The 13,400-nt window shown below is 35.7% G+C and overlaps 1 long non-coding RNA gene across 1 annotated transcript; it reads left to right on the forward strand.

Annotated features, from left to right (window-relative positions):
- The first annotated feature begins 988 nt into the window (after positions 1-988).
- On the forward strand, positions 989-3,210 carry LOC121238406. The gene is made up of 3 exons (XR_005935118.1): positions 989-1,094; positions 2,376-2,456; positions 3,034-3,210. It is a non-coding gene; the product is annotated as an uncharacterized LOC121238406 (long non-coding RNA).
- The last annotated feature ends 10,190 nt before the right edge of the window (positions 3,211-13,400 follow it).

Here is a 13,400-nt window from a genome sequence, read left to right on the forward strand (position 1 = left end):
TTTTTAAATGCACATTATTCAAAGCCTAGGTAAATTAATCAAAACTTCCTTAAGTTAAGTATAAACTAATCAAAACCAATGCATGCTAGATGATTAACACAAGATAGAATTAAAACCTATTATGACATGCTTCCAACTTCAAAATTAAACATTCAAAATTTATCCTAAGATATTTATAAATCGTATAAAATTATTCTAATACATGCCATGGCTAAAGCTAAAAATTCAACCCAAAATAATTTATGAAATCAATATTTCCCCATTAACCCCGTTTTGAACTTAGAATGCTAAACCTGCATTAAACTCAATCAAAACCTCATTCCCATGCTATAAATTAAAACCTAACATGTCATTTTAACACTTAACAAAAGATAGGGCAATATTACTTATAGAAATTGTGGCCTTTAAAGCTCCTAAAACAATTTCACTCAAGAACACTCAAGAACTTCACTCGGTTTCACTCTATTGCTCACTAAAGGAAAAATGCTCTCAAGACTCAAGAGAAGGCTAGGAGGAGAGGTGTGAAAAAATAAGAAAGTGAGAGAGATATTTATAGGCTTCAAGAGGGGAGGGAGACGTTGGCCTTAGATGAAGATGATGTTTTGGATTGGTGGAGGTGAGAGGTGGAGTGCTTGAGTGCAAAATGTCAAGGATGACATCATTTTGTTCAATTCAATAGTGATCTAAAGTGTCATAATTTATCATGGAAGAGAGCTAGAGGACGCCCATAAGTACATCGATTGTTTGATTCAGATTTTTGAAACAAAAATTCACAAGATAAACAAGTCATAGCCAACGGTTTTAGATTTCCTTCGTGAAAACCTCTAAACCTAGACATACGGGGGGAAGGCCCCGCGAAAGACATCCTACGTAGAGTCAAACATATCATTTTGGAGTAAATAAAATGGTATGTTTAGTTGAAGCCGAAATTGTGTAAATCCCTCAATGAAACGGTGCGTTTCACATTTCCACTAAAATTGGTCTCTCTCTCCCCTACCCTCTCTCTATGCAACTCTTGCTCCCAACTCTTACCCATGATAGACCCTTTCTCCTATACGCTAGAGGATTTTGCTCAAAGTTCGACATCATCCTAGGTAAGTCACTACTCCAATCTCAGATTACTTCTTTATTTTTGAATATTTTTCCCTTTTTTTCATTTGATTTTTCAACGGCTATGTACATATTCTTGTCTGCATCTATAGTTGCTTGAAAATGGTGGTAGATTGGTTGTGATGCGCTGGAATTTTTTCTCGCTATTCCTCGTTGTTATATGAATTCCAATGTGTAAGTATCAACAACCAGTTCAAAACAGAGGTTTCGTATTTGAGTTTGCTTCGTAACGACAACCAGAAAATCTGAACTACTGTTCTCCATCCGCAATGTCGTCTCCTGCTGAGTAATACTTTCTTCTCCTTTCCTTTTATCTTCCCAAATTCTTAATTTTTCTTGTTTTATGTTCTTATGACTTTTATTGGTTCCAGAATTAGGCCTTTGATATTGCACAATTTGAATATGCATGTAGTTTGGTAATCTTTAAAACTCAAATTATTTGCATTTAATTTGTAATCTTCCAATTTTTATGAATTCAAATTGGAAGAGTAGAGGGATGGTAACCGAAGTAAACAGGTTGAGTGCATTTACTTTGTAATCTTCCAACTTATGAATTCCACTTGCTTGGTATTGACAGGAAGTAACTGGGAAAAGTAAAATGATACGGGGATTAGTGAAAAGCCCATACAATCGATAAATCAAATCCTCTTGATTTGGGAAAAAAAGTAGAATGATGCAAATTAGTCGAAAGCCTCAAATAATTTGCATTTATTGAAGCAAAATCACAATCTCTCAAGTTTATATGTTTTTTGCAAAAGTATTGCACTTGGTTAGGCTGAGCACAATTTATTTCACAAACCTTTTGCCTTTAAATTGGTCTTTGCATAGCGTACATGTTCTCAAACATATGGGCAACAAATAGCTTCAAGTGATTGCCTAATATGCCAGTATTCTTTTTCTTCCATTTGGCACTAGTTCCATTACAAAAAGGTTTCATTTATTTGTCAAGTTCTTATTTGTTCCATGGGCACTTATAAAATTAAATGAAAACTCTTCATTTAGTTAACTAGTTAACCGATTTTCTCCCCCTCAAATTTCAAAAGTGAATTTCGGTTTTCACTTTACCTGTAGTGTGGGGAGGCTAATGTCCACTAGTTATGGTTGGTGAAAGGTCAATTCCCTTTGTTTCTAAAGATCTCCCCATGAAAGGTTGGTTGGAAAGAACTTGTCATTTTGCACATTTGAAATTTGATAGCAAATTGCTGGTGAAAGGGTGAAGAGCCTGTAACTGTTGTATGATTTATTGTTGATCACATTCATTTAAGATATTATAAATCTCTTCCACCCTAACCAAGGCTCATGGGACACTTTGTTTGTTGGCTACTATAGTCTATCAGATTCGACTAGTTGATACTCGAGATATTGTACCAGTCTATAAACGGACATTTCACATGTTTTCAGGTATGTCTTTCATATCTATGAACTTCATGCTTTAATATCAACATATTTTGTTGACAGAATCTGCTCTTCGTTTATAAACTCTACCTTATAATTTTGAGAAGAATTTATCTAATCCATTAGGTTGATAATAAATTTTGTGGACAATTTATCTTTCCAAAGTTTTGTTGTGGAAAGTAAATTAGCACATGATGGAAAGTAAATTAACACACTTACATATTAATGTTTTATTCAAAATTCTGACATCAAACTTCACATGTCACTAACTCTGTTGGAGGTGAGTAACGACCCAATGTGCAGTTGTGGAAAACAATATGTACTTAGAATATCAATTACTCCAAGAAATCTAGAGCGAGCATTCTTTGGATGTTTACTGTACAACAAAGAGGTAGACACAATTAATAGTACTTTTGTGTTTCTGTTTATATATTAATGTTTTATTCAAAGTTTTGACATCAAACATACTTGATTATTTATGTATAATTAGGAGTTACCACACTGCAAATATTTCAAGTGGGCAGATAGTAATGAATATAAAGAGCAAGCCCTTGTAAAGAGAGAATCAGAAGTACTAAGAAAAGAGGAAGAACTTTAAAAGAGAGAAGAACAGATTGAGAAGAGGAAGTTGGCACTCCACAATGATCAAGCCCAGCTTCATAGGCAAGAAGCTGATTTGCGGCATGCACGCACATTACTTTGTGTGTATTGGCTAATATCTATAGTTATTTACTAGTATTTGATACGCTCAAAGTGATGAGGACTTTGTATTTGTATTTGATAGAAACTTAGCATTTGTAAGTCAAGACTTTAAAATTATGTACTTAAGACTATTTGCGATTAGTTGTCTTCAATCCCGAGACTTTATTGTGCTTTAATGTGCCACTGCTTATTAATAGAGTATGTATCTGCGTGAAAAGAACTTGCCAATAACCCACCTTGGATTGATCGGAGTAGTATTTCGGTTGAAAATAATTGGTCAGAATATTTGACAGGACTAAATCACAAGTTTATGGATTTACTTTTTTTCACCTTGACTGATGGAGCATTATCAAACTTAGCGTCAAATAAACTCATAAACTTATACTAATCACATTCAATCAAATTTACATAAATTGAGTACTTGGATAAAAGATCAAATTTACATAAATAGAATACTTGGATACAAAATGTGGGCTCAAATACTAGGATACAAAACATGAGCTTAAACAACCTTTTATCCTTAAAAACAACAGTTTTATATTTGTATTCACAAGGAAATATTCCCATGCTCCATGAAATGCCTCCATGACACCCAAATAGGCTTTTGTTGTACCTGATATGATAAAAAAAAATTGGAGTTACATGTTTGCATAACATTTTGGACAGATTAATTAACGAGTAAATTAAAGAAGTACAGAAAAAAATATCCCAAACCACCACACAAATTTTAACAAACCACCACCAACACGCAAATTCCAACAAATCGCCCCCAGCACACAAATTCCAATAAACCACCTCCAACACATAACATATTCCCACAAACCACCAGCAACACACGACATACTCCAACAATGGATCTCAAAGTCCTGCTACAAGAAGCTATTTGGTTGCGTTCCATTTGTTGTCTCTGACTGTGCTCCATCCATTCCTAGTTTTATTTGTGAATGTAATAGCAGACAAAGTAAGACCCACATAAAAAACATACAAATACAATAAGTGAATGAAAGTGATAATTTTACACTTTCTTGTGTCTCCATCACTGGGGTTTGTACACTTTTTGGTGTTCCCATCACTTCTTGTTGTATACTTTCTTGATCCACCATTACGAGAGTTTGTACATTTTCTTACGTCCTCATTCTCGATGGGCCGAGTTAGTTTACAATGCTTTCCAATAGTTTGATGTCTAATCCACACCTCTGAAAACATAAAAAATAATTAAAGTTCACAAATAAGTGGAAATATAGTATATTATCAAATACTTAAGGATGAACATAAGGCTGAGGAGGACCAAAACACCAACTTTTCTCATGCTAAAGCTTCACAAAGAAAGAAGAAGAATAGCATTGTGAAAATTATGGATGATGAAGGTTGTTGGCAGGAAGGAGAGCAATATGACAACCTTATTATTAACCACTTTTTTCTTCTTTGTTTACTTCTATAGGAACTCAAAATGAAATTGTTGTTCTGGATAACGTTGAAAGGAAACTTTCTGATGCCATGAATGAAGATCTCATTAAGGAATTCAATGCTGAAGAAGTGGTACAAGTTTTGAAGGAAATGCATCCTTCGAAGGCATCAGGCCTGATGGTATGCCACCTTTGTTCTTCCAACAATTTTGGCCTAAAATTGGTAAATCTATCACATCTGCCATTTTACTTGCTATAAACTCTGGTGTTTTTCCTCAAGTTGTGAATCATACATTTATTACTATGGTCCCTAAGAAGAAATATCCTGTGAAAGTCAATAACTTTAGACCCAATAGTCTCTGTAATGTGATTTATAAGCTAATATCTAAGGTTATTGCAAAGAGAATCAAGAAAGTGGTACCTGCTGTGATATCAGAAACACAATCTGCTTTTGTAACGCCCTGTTCCCGGAGGTCTAGAGAGTTAGCTCCTATTACTCAAGAATATCTCTAATAATCAATAATAAATAAATAGAAATTTCACAAAATACTTACTTATTTGTTCAATCCAAAAATCTATGTTCCTCCATAAAAACACTAAACAAAAACCTTAATAAAATAAAATAACATTTCCACAAAGACTCAAATTATTCATAACTTGACGTACCAAAATAACCGCTAGAGATAAAACTACTAAATATGATCCTCCAAAATACTTGTACCCTTAGCACTCATTCATCTATGATCATTAGACTTTTCCAATACTTCCTACTCTTGTTCTCCAACTGAACCATAAAATATCTAAAAAATGTTATGGAGATAAGGGGTGAGTTATCAACAACTCAGTAAGCAGAGAACATATACTAGTATGTAAACATGAGTATTTTCACAAAATTCAGAATGCAAAAACAAAACATTTCAGTTTCAATATGCAAATTTCAAAAATACATATTATTAGAAAATCAGAGCGACATTTCAAACATTTCATATTCAGAAACCAACTTTTCATATTCAAAGACTCATTTGGCACAACATGATTGAACATATTTTTTTTTTCATATCATATCAGAGCATCATATCAGAATAGATGCCATGTTGTTTAACTCCCAAAGTAGGGTTATTCATTCTACGGAAAGTCAAGTAGAACATAAATCACCATGTTATCAAAGCGATTGCACTTAGAGCAGAAACCACTATTATATCTCGTGGTAGGGCTAAAGGTTATTATTATATCCTGTGACAGGGCCAGAGGTCACTATTATATCCCGTGATAGGGCTAGAGGTCACTATTGTATCTCGTGACAGGGCCAGAGATCACTATTGTATCCCGTGACATGGCCAAAGGTCACTATTGTATCCCGTAAAAGGGCCAAATGTCACTATTATATCCCGTGACAATGCCACATATCAAAGCAAAACAAAATCATAATCACCATATCAAAATCAGAATCAGAGTTAGAATAGAATCAGAAAGTCATGCCAAAAATTTTTTAGATGCCACATCATATCAAAACAGACTACTGAAATTCAGATCATTTCACATTTTCCAAAACGGATTTAGAATATCTTCATGTTAATGCAAAATTTATCAAATTTTCATATTCGCTCATTTTTTCTCAGTTCAATAACAGAATGCCAAATATAAGCTCATGTCTACACCAGTCATGCAAAAAGAAAAAATACCTTATTCTTATACAGAATTTCATGAGTAATGCAAAACAAATAACTGAGGTCGTTTCAAATTTCTTTTCAAAACAAAACAAGCATATTTTTCAAAAATCAACCTCAGTCCATTTTATTTTATGCAAAGTCTAGCATAGGAACCCCGCTTACTTGGACTTCTTAGCTTTTCAGAATTTTCCTAAAAAAATGTCGAGTCAACTATAAATCTTCACCTATAAAATAAACACGTAATTCTGTAAATTTCTGGTCAATCACAAATTTAATCCATTTAAGCCTAAGCTTCTAAAATATCTATTTTAATTCTCCAATACCTAAAAATTCTCATAACCTTAAAATATCCCTTAATTCTAAAATATCCTCATTCTCTAATTTTCCTTGATGTCAATCAACACTTAAGATAAGTGCTAGTAAAAATTTCGTTAAATAAAAAAATAGCTTTAATCATATTTAAAATGTTAAAAATAAAATTACACACTTACTATAAAAATAATTTGCAACCAATAGTACAATTTAAAAATCCTATTTATTTTCTGTACAATTTCATATACTTTCCACAAAGACCATGTAAAAACAGATTTAATACATAAACATAATTCCAAACTGAAACCATCCAATAGTAAGGGCAAAAATTGTAATTTCATATCAAAATAATATGTGAAACTAAATTTATGTAGCCTCTGTAACACCTAGTTATAAGAAAAATGTTTTCATGTGTTACGTAGTCCAACAGTTGGCTAGGTAGAGGCGTGGGATACTCATCAAGAAGGGAGGAGCTGCATGCGGTGCAGCAAAGAAGGATGCTGTCCTGGCGGCGTCGTACTGAGAGAGAGAGAGAGAGAGAGAGAGAGAGAGAGGGGGCCATGGCGTGTGGAAGAGACATGTTACCGAGATGGAGGATGGGGGCTTGAGGCGGCGGAAGTGCAGCAAGGTGGTGCAGGGTGTAGCAAGACCAGGTTGTGGCCATTTCCGTCGTGAACAATGGCTGAACGAGTGCTTGGGAAAGAGGGTCTGCTATGGAAGTAATATGTTTCTTGGTGCAAAAATAGAGCAGTTTTGGCTTCTTTTGGTGGTTTATCTGATGGTTGTGTTGCTTTCGTGGAGGCTTGCAGGGTTGGTTTTGCTTCAAGGTGGCAAGGCTATTGGATGAAACAAAAGTTGTGGGCTGCAGGGAGGCCGAGAGAGTGCAATTTTGTGGGTCTGGTGGCTTAGAGAGATGGAGGCTGGGCGGTTTCCATTCGGCTGAGAGCACATGGGCATGGGTTTTTGTGATGGTGAGGTCAGGCAACTAGGTTGCATGCGAGGTCTAATGCCATGGGTATGGAGGTGCAGAGACAACAACGGTGACTGCATGGAGGTTATAGAGGGTGGCGGCTTGTGGTGGACGATGGTTTGAGGATAGAGCTGCTTCTGTGCATGGGTGGAGACTGCCGTGGGAGGTTTGCAGTAGCTATAGGCTTGGTAAACTATCACCTGCAGGTACGTATGTATATATTTATAGGCGATGGAAAAACCCTAGAGAAATGAGGGAGAAGTGCGTGTGCATGGAGTGGATAAATACATTAGAATGTGTAAGCTTATGACTAACGGAAAGAGACGTGTAAAGGTGGGGAGTTTTTTAAAAACAAACTGCGATTGGGTCTCCGGTTTAATAAAAATGGGCATGGGCCATACGGTTATCGGGTAGAGTTTATTTCAAAAATTTAACTTCAATGACAAGTCCATTAGAAAAAATCTGATAACAGTTAAAAACCAATTTGGGCCCATAAAATAGTATTCGAAAAATTTCAACTGGGCTTTTCATATACTTAACTCAAAAATATAAAAACAGGCTTGGGGCTAGACTTGGGTGTTACAGCTTTCTTACTTGGAAGGTTGATCAGTGATAATGTCTTAGCTGCTTATGAAGTTCTTCACTACCTGAGAAGGAAAAAGAGGGAAAAGAAAGGTTTTATGTCCCTAAATTGTAATATGAGTAAAGTTTATGATAAGGTAGAATGAAATTTTCTTGAAGCTATTATGAGAAAACTGAGATTCCATGACAAGTTGGTCTAGCTTGTAATGAGGTGTGTGCAAAGTGCTTCTTTTTCAGTTCTTATTAATGGATCCCCAACAGGTCATATAGTTCCCTCAAGAGGGTTGAGACAAGGAGATCCTATCTCTCCTTATTTATTCCTCTTGTGCATTGAGGGTTTAATTGGCTTGCTGAGAAGTGTTGTTGTGTCTAATTCAGTTTCTAGTATCTAAATCTGTTGTGGGCCCCTAAGACTTAATCATCTCCTCTATGCGAATGATGGTCTAATATTTTGTGCAGCTGATGTTGAGACCAATCTCAGATAATTAGAGTTGTTGAGGCAATATGAAAAGGCATCATGTCAGCTTATTAACCAAGACAAAACTGCCATGGTTTTTAGTAATAATGTTGATGGAGCTAAGAAGAAGGCCATTATGGATCTGTGGGGTATGTCTCAAGTACAGTGGTATGAGAAGTACTTAGGATTACCACCAATGGTTGGTAAGTAAAAAACAAGTGCCTTTGCTGAGATAAAGCACAAAGTTTGGTCGAAATTGCAAGGTTGAAAGGGCAATATGTTTTCTCAAGGTGGAAGGGAGGTGCTTCTTAAGGCAGTGGCTCTAACTATTCCCTCATATGCAATGAATTGTTGTAAACTTCCTAACAAGCTATGTTTAGAAATTGAGGGTATGATGGCAAAATTTTGATGGGAGCAGAAGAATGAGGAAAGGAAGGTTCATTGGGTTAGTTGGCCGAAGATGTGTTAGTCCAAATTTGTTGGAGGGTTAGGTTTCAAGGAGTTGGGGACTTTTAATATGGCTATGTTGGCTAAGCAGAGTTGGAGGCTTTTTGCAGAATAAAGAGAGCCTATTTCACAAGGTTTATAGTGCTAGATACTTCCCTAGTGGCAACCTGTTTGATGCCTCTCTTGGTGGAAATCCTTCTTATGCTTGGAGAGGGACTTGGGAGGCAAAGAACCTTCTTATCAAAGGTGGAAAAGGTGGAGTGTTGGGAATTGGAGGTCTATACATATCGTGAGGGATGTTTGGATACCTGACTTTAGAGATTTGAGCAAGGAGTTGTGTATTGGCAGTTTTCAGTAGGGGTGAACTTTACTGGTTTGGATGGACAGGTTGCATCTTCAATAGATTGTAACACTAACTGGTGGAACCTTTCTAAGTTTAGATCTCTCTTCAATCCAAAGGTAGCTAAGGTTGTGTTGAGACTGCATCCTAGTTCCTCAGGTGAATTAGATAAATGGATTTGGGAGCATGAAAAGAATGGTATATTCAGTGCCAAAAATGCATACAGGTTTCTCAAGTCTCTTGTTGTTTATGATATGGGGGAGCCTTCAAACTACAAAGAGATTTTGGAATGCTATTTGGAAATTGAAAGTTTCTCAAAAGGTAAAAGTTTTTGCTTGGAGAGCTTCCAAGGAAGGACTTCCTACAATGACAAAGCTCATGAGCAAGAAAATAAACGTGGACGAGTTTTGCTGCTTCTGTCAACACCTTGTGGAAGATTTGGCTCATGCTTTATTTTTTTGTCCATCTATTCATGAATTTTGGTTGAGGCAGTTTCCTGTTCTTTATTAGATGGATCAGTTCAGGTCCTTTATGACTATTACTATGGAAGTATACTCGACATCATCTCCATAGGACTTGACATATTTTATCCTTATTGCTTAGGGCTTCTAGTATAGGAGGAACAAAATGATTCATGATCATATTTGTCTACCACCTCAACATGTAATAGGTTTTGCTCTTTCTAAGAAGGGTAAATCTGTTACTAGTTTGCAGCAACATATTCATACTAAGAAGTTGGATTATTAGTGGTCTCCTCCACCAATAGATTGGTTTAAATTAAATGTTGATGGCACACTTTTTATTTTTTTATTTTCTATAATAATAAAATGGGTGTTGGGGCCATTCTTAGAAATTCCTATGGAGCTGTCACTTTGGCTCTAAGCTGATTAGAGGATGAATCCCTTGATCCAAAAAATGTCGAGGCAATGGCATTGCCGATAGGTCTCTAATTCTATTAAAAATTGGCATCCACAATCTTATCATAGAAAGTGATTGTCTATATATGGTTGATGAGGTTAACAGTAGAAAAGAATCATATACAGCTGTGAGGACAGTTGTTTCTGAGATTAGAAGATTGATGCAAGGATTTCTGCAATGCAGGTTACAACATGCCAATAGATTGTCAAATGCATCCATACATCGACTTGCAAGGCATGCATGGTCTATTTCTGATATGCAAGTTTGGTAGCATAGTGTTCCTATTTTCTTTGAGAATGTTGTTTATGTTGATAAAAACTTTGTAACCAGGTTTGAGGTGTTTTGCCTCATTTGCAATGAAGTTAGTTCCTATATAGGATCATCTTTCGACAAGTAGGTCAGGAACCCGGAGGTGTAAGTCCCATTTTAAAGCCAGGGAGACGAGTGTAGGGCAGCTATAGGTTCAAACCCGAGGGCCGAGAGTGGTAAGTTCGCAAACCCCTGAGATGCGACGGTCGGTGTTGTCCTAGGACAAAATGAGTTGGATGAATAGATCCAATTCAACAATTAGTTCCAGGTCGGCTATGTCGCCTGACATTGTTAATGAGGAAGACTGTGCTTTTGAAGCATCAGAGTCGTCTGTGCTGGGATCATGGAAGATTTCAAAACTTGATGTTAGCACGATCTATCGAACCAATTGGTTTGAGAGATCTATGCACACACAGTTTTGCGTGCGTACTGTTGAACAAACTTATGCTATTTCCAAAACCCAGGAAAAATGTTATATTTTTCAAGAAAAACAGATAACCAAATTATTGGAGCAAGGTTTTAGATATATTTATATTGGATCTGTCCAAATTGCTGCTAAACCTCTAACAAGGAGAGGCATCAATGCATCAGTGCTATTTTGTTTAAGGGATGCCAGATTCAATAATTTTGAAACAAGTATTCTCGGAATGATCCAATCCTCTCTAACGGATGGACCAGTCTATTTTAATTGTTATCCTGATTTAACACTTGCTCTTGATGATAAACACATTTTAAAATGTTTGACCTTAAACATTTTAACTTCTGGTTATGATATGCTTAAGGGTAGCAAATCCCTTACTTTGATTTACATGATTTATTATCGTCTTTTAAAAACGAGTTTAAATCCAAAGGCTATTGTAAAATCCATCCAGGGAAAAACTCTTTTGATCCAGAGTTCAACCCCAGATGCGGATGTTTCAACTCCAAAAATGATTTTTTGGAAAGATATTATTCTTCCCAAAAAATAGATTTTAGAAGATGAAGTTCCTCCTATTCCTCGAAACCCTGTTGACAGTTACCCAAGTAACATTCAACAGTACTTGGATGGAACCATTAAAATTAGTTTTGATCAGACTAGATCTCCAAAGCTAAGAAGAAATTCTTTTGCTGGATCTAGTTCCTCTTTTGAAGGGTCAGAAATTTCAGTATGATGAGACCAAAATCTCAAACAATTTCTGGAAGTTTCTATTAAAACAGCCCAACCTGTTATTTCTGTTTTAAAACTGAAAGGACTCTCTACGTCCTCTCAAGTTACTTCTGTTTTTTACTCTGCACAGGATGCTGGATCCTCTAAAGACCAGCCTATTCATAATGAAGCTGATAAAGAAGATGATTCATCTTTATCACCTACAGCTTCAGATATGGTAGCTCCTGTTGCACCACCAGTTCATCACAGTTTAACTGTGTTGAACAAACCATTTGTGTTTGATCTTGTTTATCTTTTTGAAGAATACAAACTTTCAAAAAACAGTGCTAGGCGAAAAGCCTACCATGTATAGTATTCTGAAAAAGAAAAATAACGTGTTAAACGGAAATGGAAAGAAGAAATGAATAAGCAGAAATAACATATTCTTTTCTTTAATTTTGTTGAAATATTTATGTTTCTAACAATACTTTGAATGTTGTTAAAACTAATTTTGTCAAGGAAGAATGCAAGATGGTAGTTCAGTCAAGCCATCCGCCTTTGGAGACTGTTCTCATCACCCACAAAGGGGTTGAGATATCTGCTTCACCTTTCAAAATCTCGGAAACTGTTTCCAGAAATCCTGAGAAGGACAAGATTCTCAAAGAAACAAAAAAGGTTATTTCTCAAAATAACTTTGTGAATCTTGCTCTTCATACGATCGGACAACAGTTAGATCGGATTGAAGAAAAGGTTGAAAAACCTGATCCTATTCCTTTGGTTTTGACTACAGATCAACCAAAGAAAATAATTGAAAAACATTTGATTGTCTTCTCTGAAAGTCGAGCCAAAATTGATTTTAAAAATCCACAGGAAAAGACTTTAGATAAGATTGATCAAATGCTTAATGATTTGAAAAGAGAACAGCCTTCTACTAGTGCTTTGTCTAACAAAGAAATAGAAGAAGAAGTTCTTGTTGAAACTACAGATGAGTCTTCTAACGATCACTCTTCTGAAGAAAAGGATCTTAATTTACTTGAAAAGAATTTTCAAGATATTGTTTTAAAATCTGAAATTGACAGATTCTTTTCAAAAGGACCCAAACCAATGAGTCTGACGAAGAACTGATATTCTAGGCCTACTCCTCCTGATTTATAGTTTGAAGAAAAATTTTTTCAAAGCCAATCTTCTTACTCTGCCGACAAGGTTTATGAATGGAATATTGATGGTTTCTCTGAACAAGAAATCATGAATACCATGAGTAAAATGTCTCTTGTGGCAAATGCTTATGTAAATAACAATATTAGGCAATCTGATATTGTTAAGATTTTAACACAAGGTTTTTCCGGTGTTTTGAAAAACTGGTAGGATAAACACCTAACCAGAGATGCCAAGGAAACCATTCAGAACGCTGTCAAGTGTAATGATGAAGGGTTTCCTATTTTTGATGAATCCATTGGATCAGCCCAATCTGATGGAGTTAATACTTTGATTTACACAATTTTAAAACATTTCATTGGCACACCATCTGATATAATTAGCCGCATCAGCGACCAGTTAAATAATCTTAGATGTCATCAGATGTTTGATTACAGATGGTACCAAGATGTTTTTATTTTCAAAGTAATGCTTCGGGAAGATAGTTAGAAGCCTTACTGG

This window comes from Juglans microcarpa x Juglans regia, chromosome 7D (assembly GCF_004785595.1).
Source record: "Juglans microcarpa x Juglans regia isolate MS1-56 chromosome 7D, Jm3101_v1.0, whole genome shotgun sequence".
Classification (NCBI taxonomy): Eukaryota; Viridiplantae; Streptophyta; class Magnoliopsida; order Fagales; family Juglandaceae; genus Juglans; species Juglans microcarpa x Juglans regia.